This window comes from Mesoplodon bidens (genome assembly GCF_964165515.1).
Source record: "Mesoplodon bidens genome assembly, chromosome: 3".
NCBI lineage: Eukaryota > Metazoa > Chordata > Mammalia > Artiodactyla > Ziphiidae > Mesoplodon > Mesoplodon bidens.
The window spans coordinates 106,786,650-106,811,320 of NC_138178.1; the positions used below are offsets into that span (position 1 = coordinate 106,786,650).

A 24,671-nucleotide genomic window follows, 5' to 3' on the forward strand; every position below is an offset into this window, starting at 1 on the left:
TGTGTTTGTTTTATAATAGTATTTTAAGGGACTTTTAATTTGTCCCCCACTTTTTGGGCTGAGCTGTAGGTCTGGTTCTCTCTCTGGATTTTTTACTAAGATCTTGAGAAAGGTATTTTACCCTCTGATCATCCTGTTTCTTTACTATCTATGCACATGAATTTAAACGTCAGTGGACTCTCTCCTAAAGACAGTAGAAATTTTCAAATGGGTCGGTCCACTTGAACATTTCAATACATTTGTTGGTTTTCTTATTATCTGATTTCATCAACTTCTCTTTGCCAAGTTGCTCCCTCTTTTGCAGTCACCTCAAGAAGACATTAAGGGGAGGAGGAAAAAGGAGAAGTAAAACAAATCAATAAGAAAGTTCCAAAATGAGTCGGCATATGATTATTTTTAATTGTCTTCAGAATCCATCAGGTAAATTTATGGAAGTGGTTTTTGGAGTTAATTTAATTGAGGAAACGTGATATCCAGAGAGATGAAGACAGTTGCCTAAAGCCTCAGAGTCAGTTGACAGATCTCGAATTGGAACTCGCATCTTCTAACTCTTGAAGGAGAAATAGTGCCTTTTCTATTATACTACAGAACACTGCACTGCCTGACAGAAACTGCTGCTCTGCCTTCCAAATGGAATCATAGATTTCTAGATCTATATACAATGCCTATGTGCTCCACAGATGAGGATAATCCTGATGGCAGAAACCAAAAAGCCATATAAGATCAACAATGACAATGATAAGAAAAGACCACGAATGTCTCAGGTTAGAAAAAGATGGAACTTTTCAGACTCTTATTCTCTGAGACAGTTTGGTAATGTTTAACATTTATTAGGGTCGGTCAAGTGACTACCTTCCCAAATCCCTGTTTACAGCAATGATGAGGCATAAGCAGTGGCAATATCCTTATTGGACAAGAGACTGAAAGGGGAGAAAAGTCCAGTATTCACCAGCCTCAGTTCCAGTTTTGCAGGCAACAGGGGCTCAGCAGCCCGCTCCTGTTCCACAATGCACATCACTGAGTTGGGAGGCTGGAGTTTTACAGAGACCAACAAATTTTCATTCCGTTCAAGCATGGAAATGTCGCCAAAATCTGAAAGCCTGAACTCTGCAGAAATGAGAGAACAGTTGGCTCCTGCATCTGAAATAGGCTCTGGCAGTGGTGTTGCATGTAGCTAGGTCGCATTTTGCAAAATAGAAGCCATTATCTTTAGCATATCAACCAGACAAAATTAAATTGTAATTACATGGAGACATCCAAAAGCAAGCTATTTTGTCTTCAGTTAAATTCAAAGAAGTGTAATCGAGATTACCAATTTGAAAAGAAGTTTAGACAAGCAATAAACGTGGCTAGAAGAAACATGGAATTAGACATTTAAAAACTACCAGTCTGAATTTTAATGACTCGTAAATAATATTTCAGAAACGCAAGTACTGTACTATAGTACATTTTTCCAGCTTTACATTTTGAGAAAGGGATGTGAATATTCTTGAAGTTTCACTGATTTATTAACCACATTTTTTCATTAATAGATTTTCATTTGCTTTTTAAGAAGTAAATATAAAGGTATTTATACTCATAAAATGTTGTAAAGAGCTCATACACTGTTAGAAAATTGCTTACCCAAAGAAACAGATTAATACCATTTTATTCCGCGGTCTTCTTTAATATGAGAATTAGGCCTCTGCTGAGGGAGAAAATATTTTTAGAATAGATGAAAATCGAATCAGTCACTTTGGAGACCTTGAAAGAATAATGTGTATCTATTTAAGATGGCCAAGAAGAAAAGGTAAAGAAAAGGTCATCCAGCAGGGCATTGCCCAATAATCAAATCCTTCCTTTGGGAACTTCAGTGGTTTTTTGTTTTATAACCACTTGATTAGATTCTGATCAAAGGAGTTAATAGCCAGTTAGCTTTGCAAGCCTTAGTCTAAAATTATGACCTAGCAGACTTCAAAGTGAACTGCAAATGAGTTTTAAAATTTGACCTCTTTCAGCGATCTCTGATGAAGTGGTCGTCCTGGCCAAGCTGAAGGAGGAATCAGCAATTCCCCTTTGTTCTCCTTTCACCTCTATAGATGAGAAATCCGGTGCCTTCTTAAGGTGTGTTGCCACAATGGAATATGATGGGAAAGCATTTTCATGAACCTTCTCTCCAAAGTCCAGTTAAGTATGTGTAACTTATACACACACATACATACACTAGTTAGGAGAAAGACAGAAATTAAATAACTAATCAAATTAAATAACTAATCGAATTAAACTAATTTTGAAAAAACTTAAATCAGGAAACACAAAAAGATACAAAAGGGATTTTAAGTATCATGTTATTCATTTTATGGCTAATGTTAACTTTATATCCACAAGAAGTTGGGGTCTAACTATTTCCTCACATATTTATTTTGGTGTGAATGTCACAAATAAGGTAACAGACAGAATATATTCATTGAACAATGTACTGGCAAGTTTTCCCCCAGGTCAGGCACCATTCAACCTCTGCCCATAACACTGAGAAGCCTTTTAAGTTCAACTGTACCAATGAGGAATTTGAATATAGTATTACCATTAAAGAGCTTCAAATTCAAAGATCAATGCTTACCTTTCCATCACTTATGTCATATAAACTTAGCACCACCTTGAAGATCCAGGCACTGTTTGCCTTGTACGTAAATAACCCCAATCTCCCCATAATTGACCTTTTAAAATCCATGCTTGCATCTTTCCAATGGTTTGTTCCTTGGTTCCCATTTGCCCTCTATAGCAAATCCAAGTTATTGAATGCAGCCAGAAGGCCCTCCATTTATCACCTCTACCAGGTCAATCTGAGAGTGAGACAATCTATAATGGTCCTTGTAAATAAATAGAAAGTGAACATTTGAAAGAGATAAGGCAGCTGCCAAAGTTGGCCCATGTCCAAGACAGTAAGTGGTTTAGTCAGGAAGAGAAACTTGGGTTCAAGAGCAGCCTCTAGGTAGAAAAAGAAAACATGGTGTATGCATGTCAGTTCACCCTGAATATCAATGCCTTGCTGAAAATAAACCTAGCATGGAACTAAAAGCAGCTGGCTTTTTTATTTTTATTTTTATTTTTTAATCTTATTTATATAAGCAAATCAAATGGCTTAACTAACAAATGCACCAACTCATTCTCTGGCCTGGATTTGGGTTATACTTGGCCTTGACAAATACTGTCCAGATGTTGTCTAAATTGTGTCTGCTTTCAACAGAAGGTCAATAAACTGAGAAAACTGGCTTTGTGCTTCCTACAAATTTATTGATCCAAATCCTAGAAATGAAATTAAACCACAGTAGGGATAACAAGGGCTTGAGATAGGGAGAAGGAGCCAAACGTTTTTCTCCTGCTTTCTCCAAGCATAACTATAATTTGTCCACAAATTAATTTACATTTTGGAGAGAGCCAACAGTTGATAAAGAATAGAGGAGGAAGAGGAAAGTGATGATGGGAAAATTAGGGGGAGAAGAGAACAAAAGAAGGAAGGGTGAGAGGCTAAGAAAAGCACAGGATGCAAGACCAAGTTAAAACATGCTGAATAATGAGTGGCTACTCTACCCTCAAAACAACTACACAGAATCCCCACCACTCCTCTTTCGCCACTTTTGCACATGTACCCACTCCTATAATTTTAGGGCTACTATGGATGTAAGTAACGTGGTGTGCAAACATCTGTGCTTCATTTTCTTAACCCCTCCACCAATGACCAGATGATTTTCTCACTTAAGATCCCGATGCTTAGGATTCTAAAACCAAGTCAATAAGCCAGAGAGATATAATGTCACAAGGCATCTCTGGGTGTCATGTGATCATCTTCAAAACTATCTTAATTCTTTCATATCATCAGGAAGTTATGCGATATACACATCTTACTATGTTAAATGGCGTTTTACAAAGAGAAATGCACCATGATGACATAAATAAGACACTAAGAGCATTTGATTTGGCTGGAATTTGATTTTTTTTATTCTAAAATGTATACACAAATGAAAACACATTCAAATTATTTAGAGATAATCACACTTTATGATGATTTCCATAACATAAAATGTATTGGATTGGCCAAAAAGTTCATTTGGGTTTTCCCATAGATTATGGGAAAACTGAATGAACTTTTTGGCCAACCAAATGTATCATTAAACTGTGCCAGTCTTAAAGAGCTGTATGTTGGGTAAGAAAATTAAAGTATTGTTTTATGTTTGATTTATTTGAAGATGAGTCTACCACAAATTTAGTTATCCAGGAAAGAGATTGAAACCAGAAAAACATGAATTAAGCCTTTCAGCTCAAATAAAAGATACAAAATGCAAGATTTTACTTATAAGAAAGTTTTGAAGCTGAGACACTGCATCCACTTAGAATAGCTTGAAACACGTGGCAGCCAATTAGAAGCAGAAAAAAACATGCATTGATAGTAATGAGAAATGTCTGTTGAAAGAAGAGACCATAGGGAAAAAAGGAATAAAACTGTGCTCTGGCATCATTTGGAGTGGAGCAAAATAACCCTAAGAGTCATACTAGTGTCTGAAGGCCTTGCTAAATTATAATTAAGCATAATATTTTTAGCACATTTTGACAATATTGGAGGATGAAGAAAATATTTAGTATTATCAATAAGACAAAAGAAAATACAACGTATTTTGTAAAAATTTTTATCTAAAAACTATTAAAATATATTGTACTGCTGATGCTTAAATGGGTGAAAATAGTGAATGGGTATGAAAAAAAAAGAAATGAAAAGAGTAACCAATCAGATATTAGAGGATTATGGGGCATCTGATTAGATCGATAAATCCATGAATGCCAATGTATATCTCCACTTCTTTCACTGTGAAGAGAATATCTTGATGGAGGTAATTTAGGTACAATAATATTGTGCGTATAAGATAGTCATTAAATCCAAAGATGAAGATCTGAAGAAGGAAGGTGGGCAGAGAATGCACTCTATTCTGCTGAAGACAAATGATTGCCCCTTCCACAATGGAAAGGACTCCCGGTTGGAAATAAGAGTGGGCGGGACTGGAAGGAGAGAGGGAAGGAGTGGTGGGATGAAGCTGGAAACCAAGTGGAGACAAGACCCTGCCGGGCCTTATAAGCATGTGGAGAATATTTAATCTTGATCTTCTAAGCAGAAGGAGTTCACCAAAGTGTTTTAAACAGTGAAATACACATGACTATACTTGTGTTTCTAAAAGGTCCCTCTGAAGGTAGATGAAGAAGGGATGTGGACCCTGGAAAAGTCCAGGAGCAAGATGATATGTTACGGTGGTAATGGAGTGGTGATATGGTAGAGATGAAGGATTGTATAATGGGGTGTAAGTACAGAGAGCAATAGGGTGATGCTGACTGTTGGGGTGCTAAGTGATGCTTGGCATTAAGACAGTGATTATGAGAAACAAGACTACAATCCTTCAGCCTGTGGAACAAAAACCACATTCACAGAAAGACAGACAAGATGAAAAGGCAGAGGGCTATGTACCAGATGAAGGAAAAAGATAAAAACTCCAGAAAAACACCTAAATGAAGTGGAGATAGACAACCTTCCAGAAAAGGAATTCAGAATAATGAGTGAAGATGATCAAGGACCTTGGAAAAAGAATGGAGGCAAAGGTCGAGAAGACACAAGACGTGTTTAACAAAGACCTAGAAGAATTAAAGAACAAACAAACAGAGATGAACAATACAATAACTGACATGAAAACTACACTAGAAGGAATCAATAGCAGAATAACTGAGGCAGAATAATGGATAAGTGACCTGGAATACAGAATGCTGGAACTCACTGCTGCGGAACAGACTAAAGAAAAAAGAATGAAAAGAAATGAAGACAGCCTAAGAGACCTCTGGGACAACATTAAATGCAACAACATTCACATTATAGGGGTCCCAGAAGGACAAGAGAGAGAGAAAGGACCAGCGAAATTATTTGAAGAGATTATAGTTGAAAACTTCCCTAACATGGGAAAGGAAATAGCCACCCAAGTCCAGGAAGTGCAGCAAGGCCCATACAGGATAAACCCATGGAGAAACATGCCAAGACACATAGTAATCAAACTGGCAAAGATTAAAGACAAAGAAAAATTACTGAAAGCAGCAAGGGAAAAACAACAAATAACTTACAAGGGAACTCCCATAAGGTTAACAGCTGATTTCTCAGCACAAACTCTACAAGCCAGAGGGAGTGGCATGATATACTTAAAGTGATGAAAGGGAAGAACCTACAACCAAGATCACTCTACCTGGCAAAGATCTCATTCAGATTTGATGGAGAAGTCAAAAACTTTACAGACAAGCAAAAGCTAAGAGAATTCAGCACCACCAAACCAGCTCTACCACAAATGCAAAAGGAACTTCTCTAAGTGGGAAACACAGGAGAAGAAAAGGACCTACAAAAACAAACCCAAAACAATTAAGAAAGTGGTCATAGGAAAAAATGTATCAATAATTACCTTAAAGCTGAATGGATTAATGCTCCAACCAAAAGACAAAGGCTTGCTGAATGAATACAAAAACAAGACCCATATATATGCTGTCTACAAGAGACCCACTTCATATCTAGGGACACATACAGACTGAAAGTGAGGGGATGGAAAAAGATATTCCATGCAAATGGAAATCAAAAGAAAACTGGAGTAGCAATACTCATTATCAAATAAAATAGACATTAAAATAAAGAATGTTACGAGACAAGGAAGGATACTACATAATGATCAAGGGATCAACCAAGAATATATAACAATTATAAATATATATGCACCCAACATAGGAGTACCTCAATACATAAGGCAACGGCTAACAGCTATAAAAGAGGAAATCGACAGTAACACAATAATAGTGGGGGACTTTAACACCTCACTTACACCAATGGACAGATCATCCAAAAGGAAAATAAATAAGGAAACAGAAGCTTTAAATGACACAATAGACCAGATAAATTTAATTGATATTTATAGGACATTCCATCCAAAAACAGCAGATTACACTTTCTTCTCAAGTGCGCATGGAACATTCTCCAGAATACATCACATCTTGGGCCACAAATCAAGCCTCAGTAAATTTAAGAAAATAGAAATCATATCAAACATCTTTTCTGACCACAACGCTATGAGATTAGAAATCAATTACAGGGGAAAATATGTAAAAAACACAAACACATGGAGGCTAAATAATATGTTACTAAATAACCAAGAGATCACAGAAGAAATCAAAGAGGAAATCAAAAAATACCTAGAGACAAATGACAGTGAAAACACGATGATCCAAAACCTATGGGATGCAGCAAAAGCAGTTCTAAGAGGGAAGTTTATAGCTATACAAGCCTACCTCAAGAAACAAGAAAAATCTCAAATAAACAATCTAACCTTACACCTAAAGGAACAAGAGAAAGAAGAACAAACAAAACCCAAAGTTAGCAGAAGGAAAGAAATCATAAAGATCAGAGCAGAAATAAATGAAATAGAAACAAAGAAAACAATAGCAAAGATCAATAAAACGAAAAGCTGTTTCCTTGAGAAGATATACAAAATTGATAAACCATTGGTCAGACTCATCAAGAAAAAGAGGGAGAGGACTCAAATCAATAAAATTAGAAATGAAAAAGGAGACGTTACAACAGACACCACAGAAATACAAAGCATCCTAAGAGACTACTACAAGCAACTCTATGCCAATAAAATGGACAACCTGGAAGAAATGGACAAATTCTTAGAAAGGTATAACCTTCCAAGACTGAACCAGGAAGAAATAGAAAATATGAACAGACCAATCACAAGTAATGAAATTGAAACTGTGATTAAAAATCTTCCAACAAACAAAAGTTCAGGACCAGATGGCTTCACAGGTGAATTCTATCAAACATTTAGAGAAGAGTTAACACTCATCCTTCTCAAACTCTTCCAAAAAACTGCAGAGGAAGGAACACTCCCAAACTCACTCTATGAGGCCACCATCACCCTGATACCAAAACCAGACAAAGATACTACAAAAAAAGAAAATTACAGACCAATATCACTGAGGAATATAGATGCAAAAATCCTCAACAAAATACTAGCAAACAGGATCCAACAACATATTAAAAGGATCATACACCATGATCCAGTGGGGTTTATCCCAGGGATACAAGGAATCTTCAATATATGCAAATCAATCAATGTGATACACCATATTAACAAATTGAAGAATAAAAGCCATATGATCATCTCAATAGATGCAGAAAAAGCTTTTGACAAAATTCAACACCCATTTATGATAAACACTCTCCAGAAACTGGGTATAAAAGGAACCTACCTCAACATAATAAAGGCAGTATATGACAAATCCACAGCAAACATCATTCTCAATTGTGAAAAACTGAAAGCATTTCTTCTAAGACCAGAAACAACACAAGGATGTCCACTCTCACCACTATTATTCAACATGGTTTTGGAATTCCTAGCCATGGCAATCAGAGAAGAAAAAGAAATAAAAGTAACACAAATTGGAAAAGAAGAAGTAAAACTGTCACTATTTGCAGATGACATGATACTATACATAGAGAATCCTAAAGATGCCACCAGAAAACTATTACAGCTAATCAATGAATTTGGTAAAGTTGCAAGATACAAAATTAATGTACAGAAATCTCCTGCATTCCTATACACTAATGATGAAAAATCTGAAAGAGGAATTATGGAAACACTCCCATTTACCACTGCAACAAAAAGAATAAAATACCTAGGAATAAACCTACCTAGGGAAACAAAAGACCTCTATGCAGATAACTGTAAGACACTGATGAAAGAAATTAAAGATGATACCAGCAGATGGAGAGATATACCATGTTCTTGGATTGGAAGAATCAATACTCTGAAAATGACTATACTACCCAAAGCAATCTACAGATTCAATGCAATTCCTCTCAAATTACCAATGGCACTTTTTATGGAAGTAGAAGAAAAAATCTGAAAATTTGTATGGAGACACAAAAGATCCTGAATAGTCAAAGCAGTCTTGAGGGAAAAAAAAACAGAGCTGGAGGAATCAGACTCCCTGACTTCAGACTACACTACAAAGCTACAGTAATCAAGGCAATATGGTACGGGCACAAAAACAGAAACACAGATCAATGGAACAAGATAGAAAGCCCAGAGATAAACCCACGCACCTATGGTCAACTAATCTATGACAAAGGAGGCAAAGATATACATGGAGAAAAGACAGTCTCTTCAATAAGTGGTACTGGGAAAACTGGACAGCTACATGTAAAAGAATGAAATTAGAACACTCCCTAACACCATACACAAAAATAAACTCAAAATGGATTAGAGACCTAAGTGTAAGACCGGACACTATAAAACTCTTAGAGGAAAACATACGAAGAACCCTGTTTGACATAAATCACAGCAAGATCTTTTTTGATCCATCTCCTAGAGTAATGGAAATAAAAACAAAAATAAACAAATGGGACCTAATGAAACTTAAAAGATTTTGCACAGCAAAGGAAACCATAAACAAGACGAAAAGACAACCCTCAGAATGGGAGAAAATATTTGCAAACGAATCAACAGACAAAGGATTAATCTCCAAAATATATAAACAGCTCATTCAGCTCAATATTAAAAAAACAAACCCCATTCAAAAATGGGCAGAAGACCTAAATAGACATTTCTCCATAGAAGACATACGACCAAGAAGCACATGAAAAGCTGCTCAACTTCACTAATTATTAGAGAAATGCAAATCAAAACTACAATGAGGTATCACCTCACACCAGTTAGAATGGGCTTCATCAGAAAATCTACAAACAACAAATGCTGGAGAGGGTGTGGAGAAAAGGGAACCCTCTTGCCCTGTTGGTGGGAATGTAAATTGATACAGCCACTATGGAGAACAGTATGGAGGTTCTTTAAAAAACTAAAAATAGAATTACTGTACGATCCAGCAATCCCACTACTGGACATATACCCAGAGAAAACCTTAATTCAAAAAGACAGGGCTTCCCTGGGGCGCAGTGGTTGAGAGTCTGCCTGCCGATGCAGGGGACACGGGTTCGTGCCCCGGTCCGGGAAGATCCCACATGCCACGGAGCGGCTGGGCCCATGAGCCATGGCCGCTGAGCCTGCGCGTCCGGAGCCTGTGCTCTGCAACGGGAGAGGCCACAGTAGTGAGAGGCCTGCATACCACAAAAAAAAAAAAAAAAAAAAAAAAAAAAGACATATGCACCCCAATGTTCATTGCAGCACTATTTACAATAGCCAGGTCATGGAAGCAACCTAAATGCCCTTCGGCAGACGAATGGATAAAGAAGTTGTGGTACATATATACAATGGAATATTACTCAGCCATAAAAAGGAACGAAAATGGGTAATTTGGTGAGACGTGGTTGGATCTAGAGACTGTCATACAGAGTGAAGTAAGTCAGAAAGAGAAAAACAAATATGGTATATTAACACATATATGTGGAACCTAGAAAAATGGTACAGATGAACCAGTTTTCAGGGCAGAAATTGAGACACCGATGTAGAGAACAAACGTATGGACACGAAGGGGGGAAAGTGGGTGGGGGGGGGGGGCGGGTGGTGGTGGTGTGATGAATTGGGAGATTGGGATTGACATGTATACACTGATGTGTATATAATTGATAACTAATAAGAACCTGCTGTATAGAAAATAAAAATAAAAATAAATAAGCACAATCATTAAAAAAAGACAGTGAATATGGAGATAAACTGGAGATTATGATCTTCGTTTTGGACATGATGCGATTGAGGAAGGTTTAAGAAATCTATGAACTAATGTATGCCCATGGACATACAAGTCTAGATCTTACAGGATGGGTGTGGGCTATTTATATAATGTATTCTAGATATAGAACCTTGGAAATACTGCTTATGATTCTGCTTAAGAAAACTACAGTATTTCCCTTTTGCACCATAACGCAGGTATATCTCAATGTTATAAAATGAATGTTTATGCCCCCCCAAAAATTCATAATGGAGTTAGTGCCCTTACAAAGGAGATTCCAGAGACCTTTCTTGCCCTCTCTCCACCATGTGAGGATACAAGAAGATAAAGGCAGTCTACAACCCAGAAGAGAGCTTTTACCAGACCTGACCATGCAGGCACTCTGATCAAGGACTTACAACCTCTAGAACTATGAGAAATAATTTTTCTATTGTTTATAATATGGTAGTTTTTTATTGCAGCCTGAACTAAGACACCCAATAGGGGCTGCAATATTTTAGCAGTCTTGTTAGAACTAGTGCCAGCTATTACATAAAGCAATCAGAAAATCCTCTAAGCTGAAATTTAAAAACCCTGATGAAATTTTAGATGAAATTGTAATTGGGCAGGTATAGACCTATGAGCACCTGATATAGGTTTTTATTATCTGTTTGGGCCCACTCCCATATTGCCCAACAAGCTAAGAATTACTTATCCTTAATGTATATTAATACAAGAAACTCTTCATTTTCAGAGGATGGTACATGCACTTTGTTCCTAATGTGGAATAAGCAGATGATAAGCTCCAGGAGAGCAGGACCATGCCTGTCTTGGTCATGGCACCCAAAGGCACTCAATAATTGCTGCCTAAAAAGATGATGACCCAATGGAATTTCTGCAAAAGGAAGCTGGGGCTTATCATTCATTTTAGAAAGGTATCTGAAGCCTCCTGGAAAATATTTCCTTTCCGTTTAAGAGATTCCAGTAAAAACGATCTGCTTTTTGTATCTGTGGACAATGTCTATCTTTGACATCAAACACTGCTGCATCTATCAAACTGTAAGTCTCAAGATGGTGACACAAGAAAGAGGCTGAGTTAAGAGAACCACAGAGAAGCACAGAGTTTGGAGCCTCTACCCATGTAATCTTCCCACATGAGATGATAAACTTCATTACTCTTCAGGCCAAGTTGAGTTAAGATACCCTGTTATTGTAGTCTTAGATATTCTAACTTACAAAATACCACTCCCACTTGAAAATAACATGCTGCTACGCCTGATTAACTTGGTGAATATGTCAGATGACATCCAATTTATGCAACTTATCCCTAACTTTTGTAGAGAATATTCGAATATACTTCAAACTCTTAAAAACAAGGAGCTACAATCAACTAGCAAGGTATCAGCACCCCGTGTTTTGTCAAACTTATCTTTCATCATTTTCATCATCCCAGACACATATAATTTACCAAGACAGATGATTTCAATTTTTGGTCCTTCAGAGATTATCAGCATTAGCATCGTTATTACAGTAAACCTGTATCATGTACACTAGTAGGATGTGGTAGGGTGGTCAAGGTCTTCATTAATTAAATTGTGTCACAGACCCCATTCTAAAGTTGACTTCTTCCTGGATAGCACAGTAATAGTATTAATCTACCCTGCCAAGTGAAGGCAAACTTTTAAGATTGATAGATACAAACGAAAGTGTGTTAGCAAAATCAAAATCCAGGTCCAAAGTGCCATGATTTTTATTAATTTGGAAGAGAAGGAAATTACTCCCAGAAGAGAATCAGAATGAAGGTCAACACCTTGATAACTACACTGTTATTTATGGCTATACCTAGATACCATCAACATACCAACAACCTTTCTGTACTAGCCAACATGAGTTGAATGGGAAGGTGATAGAAACACCAAGTGCAATAGACTGATTTTTTAATGGTCCTGATACTCCATCCCACCCTCTTCCTTCACCATACGACTTTATAATTCTAACTAAAAGTACATAGTCTTTTTTTTCCCACCCCTTGGATCTGGCATTTTCTTGTGAATTGCTTTGACCAGTAGAATGCAGTGGAAATGATGGTGTCCCAGCTTTGAACATAGGTCTCAAGAGACCTTGTGTGTTTCTGTTTATTTTCTCTCTTGGTCCTCTCCATGAAAACGTGCCTGTGCTAGCCAACTGGAGGATAAGATTCATAGAACAGAGTTGAGTTTCCCCAGTCATCTCAGGCTAGGCTATCCTAGATCAGTTGACAGCCATTTGCCTCCCAGACATGTGAGAGACCATAGCCCAAATTAACAGAGTCACCTAGCTGATCCACATGTTTTCTTAAAAAATATAAGCTAACATCAGCTGAGCTAAATAAATTATTGTTACTAGACACTGAGGTTTTGTGGTTATTTATTATACAGCTTTATTTTATAAACATTCAACTGACCCCATGCATTCATTTCTAAGGTCTTTTATTTTAGCAACAATTTCTACAATACCCCGTAAGTTTTTTGCTTTGTCTTGTTTTTTGTTTTTTACTGCACTATTCTACTGTTAGGAATGGAGATTTCAGAGATCATTCCTTTGAATCTTACTACCGTAATAGCCCTTATCTTAAAAGTTCAGGAGTCGTGGGGTGGTGGTGGGGATTCTGGCAGTTGCCAACAGTTCCCATTCTAAACTCCCCACTAAACTGCAGACCACATATGGCCTACTACATACTGATTTTTGCAAAGACATCTCAACTCAGTATGTCTATCACTAAACTCATAATTTTTTCAGTAAACTTATTTCTCATTCCTTATTCCCTATCTCAATAACTGTCACTACCATCCTCACATTTGCTCAAGCCTGTAAATGGGTGTTGAACTCCTCTCTCCCTCTCCCTACCTCCAAATATAACCAGTTATAGAATACTGTAGATTATACATAAAAATATCAAGAATCCATCCACTTCTCCCCACGTTGGTTGCACTGCCCTATTTCAAATAACTTTATCTGAGCTACTATAAACCAACTTAAGAAAACAGATCATTTATTGAAGTATATGGCCACCTTCCAAAATGAAAAGCAAAGCTTCAGATACTGGCTCAGAAATGACAAGAGCCCAAGTAGCTCTGGAGATCAAATCAGCTGGCATTAGTGGAAAATCTGTGGTCTTGGATCAATTATTTCAATCAATTTTTCCAACCTCTGGTCACTCTGTTCAAGATCTAAGGCCAACATGGAGAGCTTGATCAGCTTAGCTTGAGTCATATGCCACCCTTGCCTAAGGTAATACAAGGCATTTTACCTGACTTTCCCACTCAAAAAGAAATCAAGATGCTATTAACCAAAGAGCTAGAGACTGAATGCTGCATGGCAAGAACAACAATGTTGCCCACTCCTCTGGCATATCTTATTTCTCTCAAATATTCATATTTTAATTGTCAAAATCTCTTTTAATCTGTGCTTAAAGCTTTATCATGGAAATCTGACACTGCTAGGAAATAAATTAGTGTTGCAATTTGATATCTTCTAAGATTATTTTCTGACCTTATCTTTAAGCAGCTTCAGCATGTTGGCTGCAGAAAGAAGTCTTCCTGCATCAAGGTTACATAAAGACTCTGTCTCTAAGTGCACATAAAGCCAGGCATTCTAAGACTAAGGTTTATTCACTTGCCTCTCCACCCCCTCCATAATTTGCCTCATGAGCAGCTTTGCCGCTGCATATCATGGATTATTATTTTCCCATCCTGGAATATGGAAGGGAGTCTCACTGTTCCTAGAGACCTGATCGTCAGTTCTCAATGTCCCACGTTCTTTTGCATCAACATGGTACCTATTTCTGTTGTAGGCAACAACAACAAATATGTGTTGCAAGAAATGAAAACACAATTCAAAACTAACTCAAAGCTGTAGCCGATGTCTGTGGATGTAGGTACTGGAGGAAAGGAGGTTATTGTAGACAGAAGTATAAGATTTCTCATGGAAATACAGAAAATGCTGAGTACTATGATTGCAGGAAGTGAACATCAAGGCAGGCTAGTGGGCCTCAGCAGCAAGAATTCATAGTCTCTCACTCTTGTGCTTCACTATTAATTTATCTCAGGTATTCCACAAATGTCAACTAATTTCATTTGCAACCAAATGAAGTTGTTCTTGATGTTCCAGTCCAAATTTCTTGAAATTTGGTTCAGGGTTTTTGTTCTTATTTTTGCTTTGTATTTTTCCATCTAGAGAGATGGACAGTTTATAGATGGGCTACTTCATGCCCTGTGTCTATACATGATTTAGTCCACAGGATGTGGGTCAGAGGCAAAAACCCTTCATAGAGCTCTGAGTAGGTGCAGCTATGATAGATACTGTAGATTGCCTTTTCAATGGACATTTCCTTCATTTCCTTGTTAATAGAACTAATGTGCCCAAGACAGTGAGTCTTGATTGGATTAAATCAATCACAATGTGCTTTGCCAGTAGGCTGACTTAGGCATATGATCCAATTCTGCACAATAAGATGTGAGGGAAAGCCTGCTGAGAGATTTCTGGGGAATATTTTCTTCTGCAATAAAAAGAGATCCTTAGGAAAAATATCTGTCTGTTCTTTCACTAGATGTTGCCCAGAATTGCAAGATCTATGACCACAAAGGGACAATTCTAAGGACTAAAATGATTCCTGGTTATGTTAGAGAGAGCTTGATCTATGATGATCTGGTTGATTTACTGGTTTAATTGGCAAGTGTCCTACCAGGACTCTTTTTGTTATATAAGGTAATGATCCCTATATTAAGCTACTTTTAATTGAATATTCTATTACTTGTAATTGAAACATCCTGTTACAGCAGGATTTTTTTTTCTGGGAGCATGGGTAAGAATGGTACCCCAAGGTATGTCTGTATAGAAGGATAGAGCATAGTACTTAATTTTACGTCTACCTAATTATGACTATTTTTACCTTTTTGAAGATATATGCATGCCAACATTTTAGATTCTTTCATGGGAGTCCCTAAGTTATTGAACTATTGATTAAGATGGCAAACTACAAGAAGTTATTAAACATAATTAATGTCTTCTAAAACCTAATCCCTAGCCCTAACCTTCATTTTCTGTCTTGTTTTCTTCACTACTATAAATGAAGGATATGTTCTGAATGTGAGATCCTACAAAAACTGAACAAAGTAAATACTAGATACTAGCAAATTCTGCTATGGCCTTCCTTATTTTCTCCAATAGCCTTTGGGGTCATCTGTATACTGTGTCCAGATTCTAGATGCTAGTAGGAATCAGGATCATTGTTTTAAGAGAAAATTCTTACAGATATATAATAAGGTTATCATGTCCTCTTCAAAATGATTACCTTCAAGACAACATTTTTACTGGAGTTAGAGTGATTTTTAAATTGTAAATTTTTTTAAGTGTGAAAATAAGAAAACATTATTTCTCTTATCTTCTAAATGGAGGAGATGGCACTGAAAAAAATAATGACTTTCCTGAAGTCATACAAGTTAATGAAAATTCCAGAATCTCTTTACATTTTAATGTTTTGCAGTAATTTTTTTCTTTACCTTGCACTGTATAGTCATAGAGAATTGCAGATGAGTCCTATCATTCTTACTATTCAGTTCCTTTATCAGGATTAAGGGAATTACAAATGTATTTTGAGTCTCTAATTTTAATTTACTTTTGCCCATTTTCCCATCTTCCCTACCTCCCCACACCCACATATTGCTATTTGACAAGAGAGCTATTTTTTTAATATACATGAATTTATCTGTGAAAAGCAATTCTTTCAACCAAATATATCCTCTGCTGGGGCAGATGTATCAACATCATTTAGATAGTTTATATGTTTAGAACTAGGTACATGAATGGATGAGTGAAAACAAGTGTCCTGAGGTTAAATGTCCACTTTTATAATTTGACTACATTTTTTGCTAATATGGATAGTCTCACCTGTTAACTACAAATAAACAGAAAAACTAGTTAAAGCACAATATTAAAAAAAGGTTGCTTTTTCTATGGAACCAAAGAAAAACAAATAAATAGGTGTAACTCAAAGGAAAGCCAGGGATAAAACTGAATCCCTTGTATATAGAATAAAACATTGAAGAATTGCTATCTCTGTGGAAAAGAGAATTAGAAAATTCCCACCCACTCGCCTGAGATGCTCCAGCTAAGCTTGCAAATTATCTAGAACCATAGGTGAAGAAAATATCACTTTTAAGAAAAGAAAACTGCAGATAAGCAGTACACATGAGTATGAAGTCCCAGTGTATTATATCTGCTTGATTGGGTTTTACAGACACTGATAGGTATCTATCACATATCCATTCTTCCCCCTTCTTTCTTATTAAGAGGATGTCTATGTTATTGGGGTTGAGAATGACGCCAGTTAAATTAGTATATTTGGTGGTGGTGATAGGGTGGTTACCTTGCACCTAGATGTGGTTACTTGAAGAGTTCTGGCTAATTATCTGTGGTCCAATGTCTCTGAAGACTCCTTAAATGGCAGGCAAGTACAGTTCTTTTTCCTTTCACCTTCCCCTGCTTCCTCTCCTGAGGAAGGATGCAATAGTTTGAGCTCTAACAGTTGAAGAATGTAAGCTGTGCATTAGGGTGGTGAAGTAGTAGAGAGAAAATGAACCTGAGTATCTGAGAACTTCATCAAGATGTGTATCATCCATGTACAGGCTACTTGCAAACTAATTTTATCCAAGAAAATTCATCTTTACATTGAGGGTCCCTATTAATAGCAGCAAAATCAGTTCCCAACTATTTTATATTAGATTAACAAAATGGAAAATTTACATAAAAATTGTTTTAAGACCTTTGTCAAAAGCAAAATGAAACTGCTTTATGAATCATTCACTATTCTGAACACAAGAATTTGTGTGTGCACATCCACACACACACCTAGCTGAAGGTGTTCTCAAAAAATTAAATAAACCCATCCCTACACACATGCACCACAGGGAGTGGGAGGGGAAACTGTCCACTAGGAGAGAGAATCAGCAAGCAAAACAGTAGATTTGGGCCTCCCTGGTGGCACAGTGGTTGAGAGTCCGCCTGCTGATGCAGGGGATACGGGTTCATGCCCTGGTCCGGGAGGATCCCATATGCCGCGGAGCGGCTGGGCCCGTGAGCCATGGCCACTGAGCCTGTGCATCCGGAGCCTGTGCTCCGCAACAGGAGAGGCCACAACAGTGAGACGCCCGCGTACCACAAAAAACAAAACAAAACAAAAAAAACAGTAGATTTAACACCCCAAGATATAAAACTATACAACAATTAAACGAATCTATAAAATTTTAAAATTGTAATCATTATAGAGGTTAAAGACAGGTTAGAAGACATAATGGAAGAAAATAACTGTATTATTTAAACCTGAAGGATTTGAACCCCAGAGAACCCTGAAATTAAAAATCTAACCACTGAAATAGACACACACAAATACACAACACAATAGAGGTTAAATAACAAATTAGGAAAAATAAAACTACATCTAGAAAAGTATTTGGTATGTAGCGTAAAGCAGAAAAAATGGGAAATGTGACAGAACTATCAGGAGAAATGGAGGATAAAATAAGAAAGTCCAATGTATATTAATTGAATATTCAGGAAAAATTAGAGAATTAAGGAGAGACAACAGTTGAAGGAATAATTGTCAAAAATGTTCTGGAATTAAAGTAAGATCTAAGTCTTCAAAAGAAGATGTAACATGAGTACAAAGTAGAAAAAGTAAAACAAATACCTACTTACAGTGTTGTGAAAAAGCAGAACTTCAAAGATAAAGATAAAAATCTTAAAAGCAACCAGTGGAAAATGTGGAATACCTAAACAAGTAATCAGAAAACCTTGGGATAACAGCTTCAAAGTGCTGAGGGAAATAACTGTCAGTGTAGAATTCATTACTCAAATGACTATTCAAGAAGAAGAAAAAATTTTTAAATATTCAAATAGAGGCTGAGAGATTTGACTACTTAGAGACTCTTGATGAAATATAAAATTTAGTAAGAACAGAATAGAAACTAGAATAATGGATGGGTTCAAGAAGCAAGATGAGCAAGAAATTGACAAATATGTTGGTATCTAAATAGTCATTAGATACAAATACTACTAATAATAATGACTAATTTGGTAAATTTGTATGGAAGATGAGGATGGGAAATCAGAGATGAGGTTAAGTATTTTGAATTGCTTGGGAGCAGTCTAGAGATAAGAACTTTAGAACGTTTAAAACTAACTATAATTATTTACAAATCTAAGTGTAACCACAAAAAAATAGAAGCATAATATCTAGTTTCTAAAACAAAAAAATAAGACGCAAAGAAATCTAATCCAATAGAAAGCATGAGAAAAGGAAAACAGAAGCAAAAAATTACAAGCATGACAATATAAAAAGAAATCATAAAATAAGGTAAAATGGTAGAAATATTTCAAATATGTCAGTAAGCATAATAAATATTCACAGATTAAGCTTGTCTGTTAACAGATTCCTAATCTGAATAAAAATATTAAAAGCTGTATTAATTTTATAATAGACATAAAATAAATGACAAAAAAGATTGAGAGTAAAGAGCAAGGAAAAAATGTAACGGGAAGAGCGCTCAGAAAAAAGATGATGTGGCACTATTAATATTGAAGAAAAATAGGCTTAAACATAAGAAAAATTACCCTAGAGTATGAAGGTGTCATTGCTTAATAATAAAGGGAATAATTCACCAGGAACATATATCAATTCTGAATTGTATGCAACTTACATTATAACTACACAATATACAATAATTGAAAATTATTTTTTAAATTAACAACTATGATTTGAGATATTATCACTGCTCTCCCAGATCCAAGAGATTAAACAGACAAAAGAAACATCAAAGATACAGAAAATTTAAAATGAAACAATTAATCACCTTTTTCTTAAAAATAGGGAATATTCCTTCTTTTCAAGCACCCAAGAACACTTACAAACATGAAATAGGCAATTTCTATCTTATACGTAATATTTATAGAATGGAGATGAAAAAAAAAAGCTTTCCACCCATGTATGTGAATAGAGTAACCTCAAAATCAAAACCAGAAAACAGCGTGAAAATGAAAACATGTATCCCAATCTCACTTATCAACATGGTTCCAAACTTCTTAAACAGGTTACTAGAAAACTAAATTCAGTTTACTATGAACAAACAAACCACATTTTGTGACCAAGTTTCATTCCTGGAATGCAAGAATGGCTTAACATTAGAAATTGTATTAATGTAATTTATTGCATTACAAGATGCAAGTAGAAAAACAATTTGGTCATTTCAATATATGCAGAAAAGAGATTTGAAGAAATTCAATACTCTTTTGTTAAAAACAAAACAAAATGACAGCAACAACAACAAAAAACCCTCAAAATAATATTAGAATTTTAGTCTGATAAATAGTTCAAAGGTGAAAGGTCTGAAACATTCCCTTTAAAGTCAGGAAAACAACAGGGTTACTTATTCTCTCCACTTCAACATTTTCTGGACCTCCTATGCAATGCAAGATTCTGAGGAACAGAAATAAGGAAGAAATAAAACTTTTCTGATGACTAAATCATCTGACCAGAAAATATGTGTACACAAAATATTAGAACTAATAAGAGTTGAGCAAAATTGCAGGATTATGAATAAATATATACAAAGAATGGCATTTATTGCTCAACAATGCTAATTTTCAGAGAAATGCAAATCAAAGCCACAATGAGATACCACCTCACACCTGTCAGAATGACTAACGTCAAAAAGACAAGAGATAAATATCTTGTCTGGGCGAGGATGTGGAGGAAAGGAAACCCTCCTACACTGTTGGTGGGATGTAAATTGGTGCATCCACTATGGAAAACAGTATGGAGGTTCCTCAAACAACTAAAAATAGAACTAACATATGATCCAGCAATTTCACTGCTGTATATATATCTAAAGAAAACAAAAACACTAATTCAAAAAGATACATGCACCCCAATATTCATAGCAGCATTATTTACAATAGCCAGGATATGGAAGCAACCTAAGTGCCCAACAGATGAATAGATAAAGGAGATGTATAACGTACACACACACACACACACATACAATGGAATATTCTCAGCTATAAAAAAATTGAAATGCTATCATTTGCAACAATGTGGATGGACCTAGAGAGTATTATGCTTAGTGAAATAAGTCAGACAGAGAAAGACAAATACTCTTACGTTACCACTTATGTGTGGAATCTAAATGTTAAACAAATGAATGTATATAACAAGACAGACGCAGACTCACAGATATAGAGAACAAACTAGTGGTTACCAGTAGGGAGATGGAGGGGGGAAGGGGCAAGATGGGGTATCGGATTAAGAGACACAAACAACTATGTTTTAAATAAATAAGCAACAAGATTATATTTTATAGCACAGGGAAATATAGCCATTATTTTGTAATAACTTTAAATGGAGTATAATCTATAAAATATTGAATCACTATGTTATACACCTGAAACTAATATAATATTGTAAATCAACTATAATTAAAAAATTGTAAAGAATGACATTTATATATAACAGCAACAATCAATCAGAAATTGTGTGTAAATATAAATCTCATTCATAATAAACTTCGAGGAACCTGGGAATAAATCTAACAAAATAAGTATAAAACATACAAGCAAAAATTTGTAGTTTATTGAAGAATGCAAAAAAGTTGAGTAAATAGATACCATGTTTTTATGGAACCTAATAAGCGGACCCTAAGATTCATAGAGAAGAGTAAAGGTCCAAGAATAACCAAGTTCATTCTGAAGAAGAAAAAGAACATAAAATCTCTACCAGAGAAAACTATTTATTATGAAACTATAGTAATTGTAGAAAACTTGGTTGGTGCCCATCTCGGGTCCTCAGAGGTCCTTTTCATTGGCTGCTGTGGTTGCTGCAGCTTACTGCTGATTTTTGCACAAGTTCTAGGTAGGACTGTCCTTGGGCAATGAGAGCTGCCCCAATGGGGAGTGTCTGGGAGTTACCGCACCACCCAACATGGCCTGCAGCCAGGATCCTCTGTCCCAGAGGTACAAAAGCCCTACTCTCTTACCTCAGGACAGACAGACTCTGCTGTGCCATTGATGTCTCAGTGTTCCTTGAGGGATTAGGCTGAGGCTTGATTTTATCTGAAAGCACATTCTTACTGAGCTTCTCCTTCTCTATTTTAGTTTCTTCATCGCACACCCCCCAGCAGGCTTTTTCCTGCATGTGTACTATTCATCATTCCTTATAGTACAAGAATCTTCTTTTCATTCTCTGCTTTTGGAGAACTTGACCTAAGATAGAAATTAAGAAAGTGTATATTGACACACAGACTGCTCAACAAATAAAGCAAAACAATACATTGAGGAGGATATCAGAAGGACCAATAAATATATGAAAACATCACAATCTCACCTCGTAATCAGAGAATGCAAATTAAACAGTACTCACCAGATTGGAAAATTTTTATTGTCTGAAAATCTCAAGTGTTGATTAAGATGTGAGCAAATGAGAAATCTCATTTGTTGGTGGGAAAGTGACTTTGTTAACCAACCATTTTGAAGTGCAGTATATACCCAGGGGAATTCTTAGATGTGTGCTTGGAGAAGTTCTTGAGGATATTTACTGTGGCATCATTGACAATAGTGCAAAACTAGAAACAACTTAAACACTTGTCAAGAAATGAATGGATAAATTGTGGTATATTCATAATGTGCAGCAGTTAAAATAAATGATGACCAAATTTAGGTGTGTCAACATGGATAAACGTCAGAGACAATTTTTAGTGAATAACACAAATTGAAGACGGGCACCTTTAAGTATCAAACAAAATGATATAAACCTTGTTTATGGACATAAGGATATACATATATATGTAGGTACATATTATATAAATATACATATATAATATACTAGTACCATGTAAAATATGTCAAGAGGATGCTTCAGAATAGTGACATGTCTGAGGAAGAAATGAGAGGAACAGGACTGGAAAAGATATGAGAGGTTTTCAATTCTAGTTTTAATTTTTATGTTACAAAAACGATGTGAAACAATATAGAAAGTAGTAACAATTACTTAAATCTGGAATGAGATGCATGTGTATTTGTTACATTTTTCTCTGTACTTTTATATATGTCTGAAATATTTCATAATAGAAAATCAAAGAGAAATGGTATATATAATACCATTATACCATTTATTATACGTATATAATAAAACTCTAAATTTTGCTTTCAATATAACCATCTGAATTGAATTTTTTGCCCTTATCTTGAAACAATTGTGAAAAAGATATCCTACATTATAAAATAGTCTAGTATACATCTTCTTATATTTCATCCCTTTTCTTCTATTTTCTCAGAAAAGTAGGATGATAGCTTGCCACCTTTCCTTGGAACATCAAAAGATTTCCTTTTCCTTTCCTTCCTCCTTCCCTCTCTTCCTTCTTTCCTTTTCTTTCTTCCTTGCCTTTCCCAAAAGAATTACTAAAATCTCAACTCTTAATCATTCCCTAATTATTTTCTTAAGTTCTAGAGTTGTCAAATAAAACATAGGAAGCTCATTTAAATCTGAATTTCAGATAAATAATATATAGTATTTTGCATAAGACATTTATACTGAAAAGTTTTTTGTCTTTTATCTGAAATTCAAATTAACTGGCAGTCCTATATTTTTTATTTGCTAAATCTGGCAACCCTACTAACTTCAAGTTACCATAATTGTACTTTATTTACATAGATATGTATCTCACAAACTTTCTTTTTAATTCTTAAATATGTATACAGAATAGGTCTAATAGTCTTCTCATCTTAGATGAACAAGACTATATGTCAAGAATAGAACATTTATTTACCTGTCAAGGTTGCTAATATCCTCATACTAGTTCTAGTATTGAGGATGCAATCTTGACTAGTTCAGGCACAAATTAGTTGGATCTTAAGTACAAGATTCCCAGAGGCACAAGCTAGTTTGAGAACTGATTGCTTAAAGCAGGTTCTACAAGCACCCTAAATTTTACTTTTTGGTCTTTCCAAGTTAATTAACTATTTGGCTCTGTCTGGGCTTCAAATTTCCTCTAAAAGAATAATGTTTTCCTCATGTGACATATTTGTCTTTTTTTTTTCTATTTCTCTTAAAAAACAAAGCAAACAACAACAAAAAACACCTCTCAAATTGTCTCTATAACGCACCATGATTCTCTTTTGTTTCAATCAGGTGCTTTCCAGAATGTGAGCTTTCAAAGGTCCCTCTTTGGTCCTCACATTTACCTCCCTATCCTATCTCTTTCCTTAACCTGTTCTCTTACAGAGATTCTCAGCCAGTGAGCATAGTGGAAAAGGAACATCATAAAAAGATTTGAATGAAAGCAACATAGTAGGGGTTCATTACCGGTTGATTAAATGAAAGGAGGACACAATAATCCAAAGATCAGACATAGTAATTGTCCTTTAAAGTATTAACAACTTGCAAACAAAATGAGAGCAATTATTTAAATGGTTAAATAGGCAAAAGTTAGCTTTTGGGTTCTGTATCTCCCTTTTCCAGTGGATTCTTTCTCAGTGTTCCCGTAAAGATGCCTTGAAATGTGCTTTCCCTACAAAGCACCCTCATTTGTTTTAAAATTGTCTGTGACTTAAAAAAAATAGAAATCGCTATGGTATTAGAGTGGTGGTTTCTTACAGGCCTCCTCCTCTTTGAAATATCTTTCCTTTTCACAATAAACAATTGAATAAAACAACAAATTTGAACCAATCTTTTCTTTTCAAATTTTTTTATGTAGGCTAAACAGTCTAAAAGAACCTTATTGTATTTATTTCTTATTTTCTGTTTTCCTTTTTGCCTTTACATATTTTAAAATTTTATTACAAAAGTAAATATATTCATAAATAAAGGAAAGAAAGAAAAGAAAAAGGCAAACAACCATATATTTTCTGTACCTATATAGTATGATATTTAT

The 24,671-nt window shown here is 35.6% G+C and overlaps 1 long non-coding RNA gene across 1 annotated transcript in view; it reads right to left on the minus strand.

Moving 5' to 3' along the window:
• Positions 1-21,990, minus strand: part of LOC308614324 — a 36,398-nt gene extending 14,408 nt beyond the window's left edge. The window contains exon 1 of the long non-coding RNA XR_014015378.1: positions 21,780-21,990. This is a non-coding gene — a long non-coding RNA (uncharacterized lncRNA). The remainder of the gene's footprint in view (positions 1-21,779) is intronic.
• Positions 21,991-24,671: the final 2,681 nt, after the last annotated feature.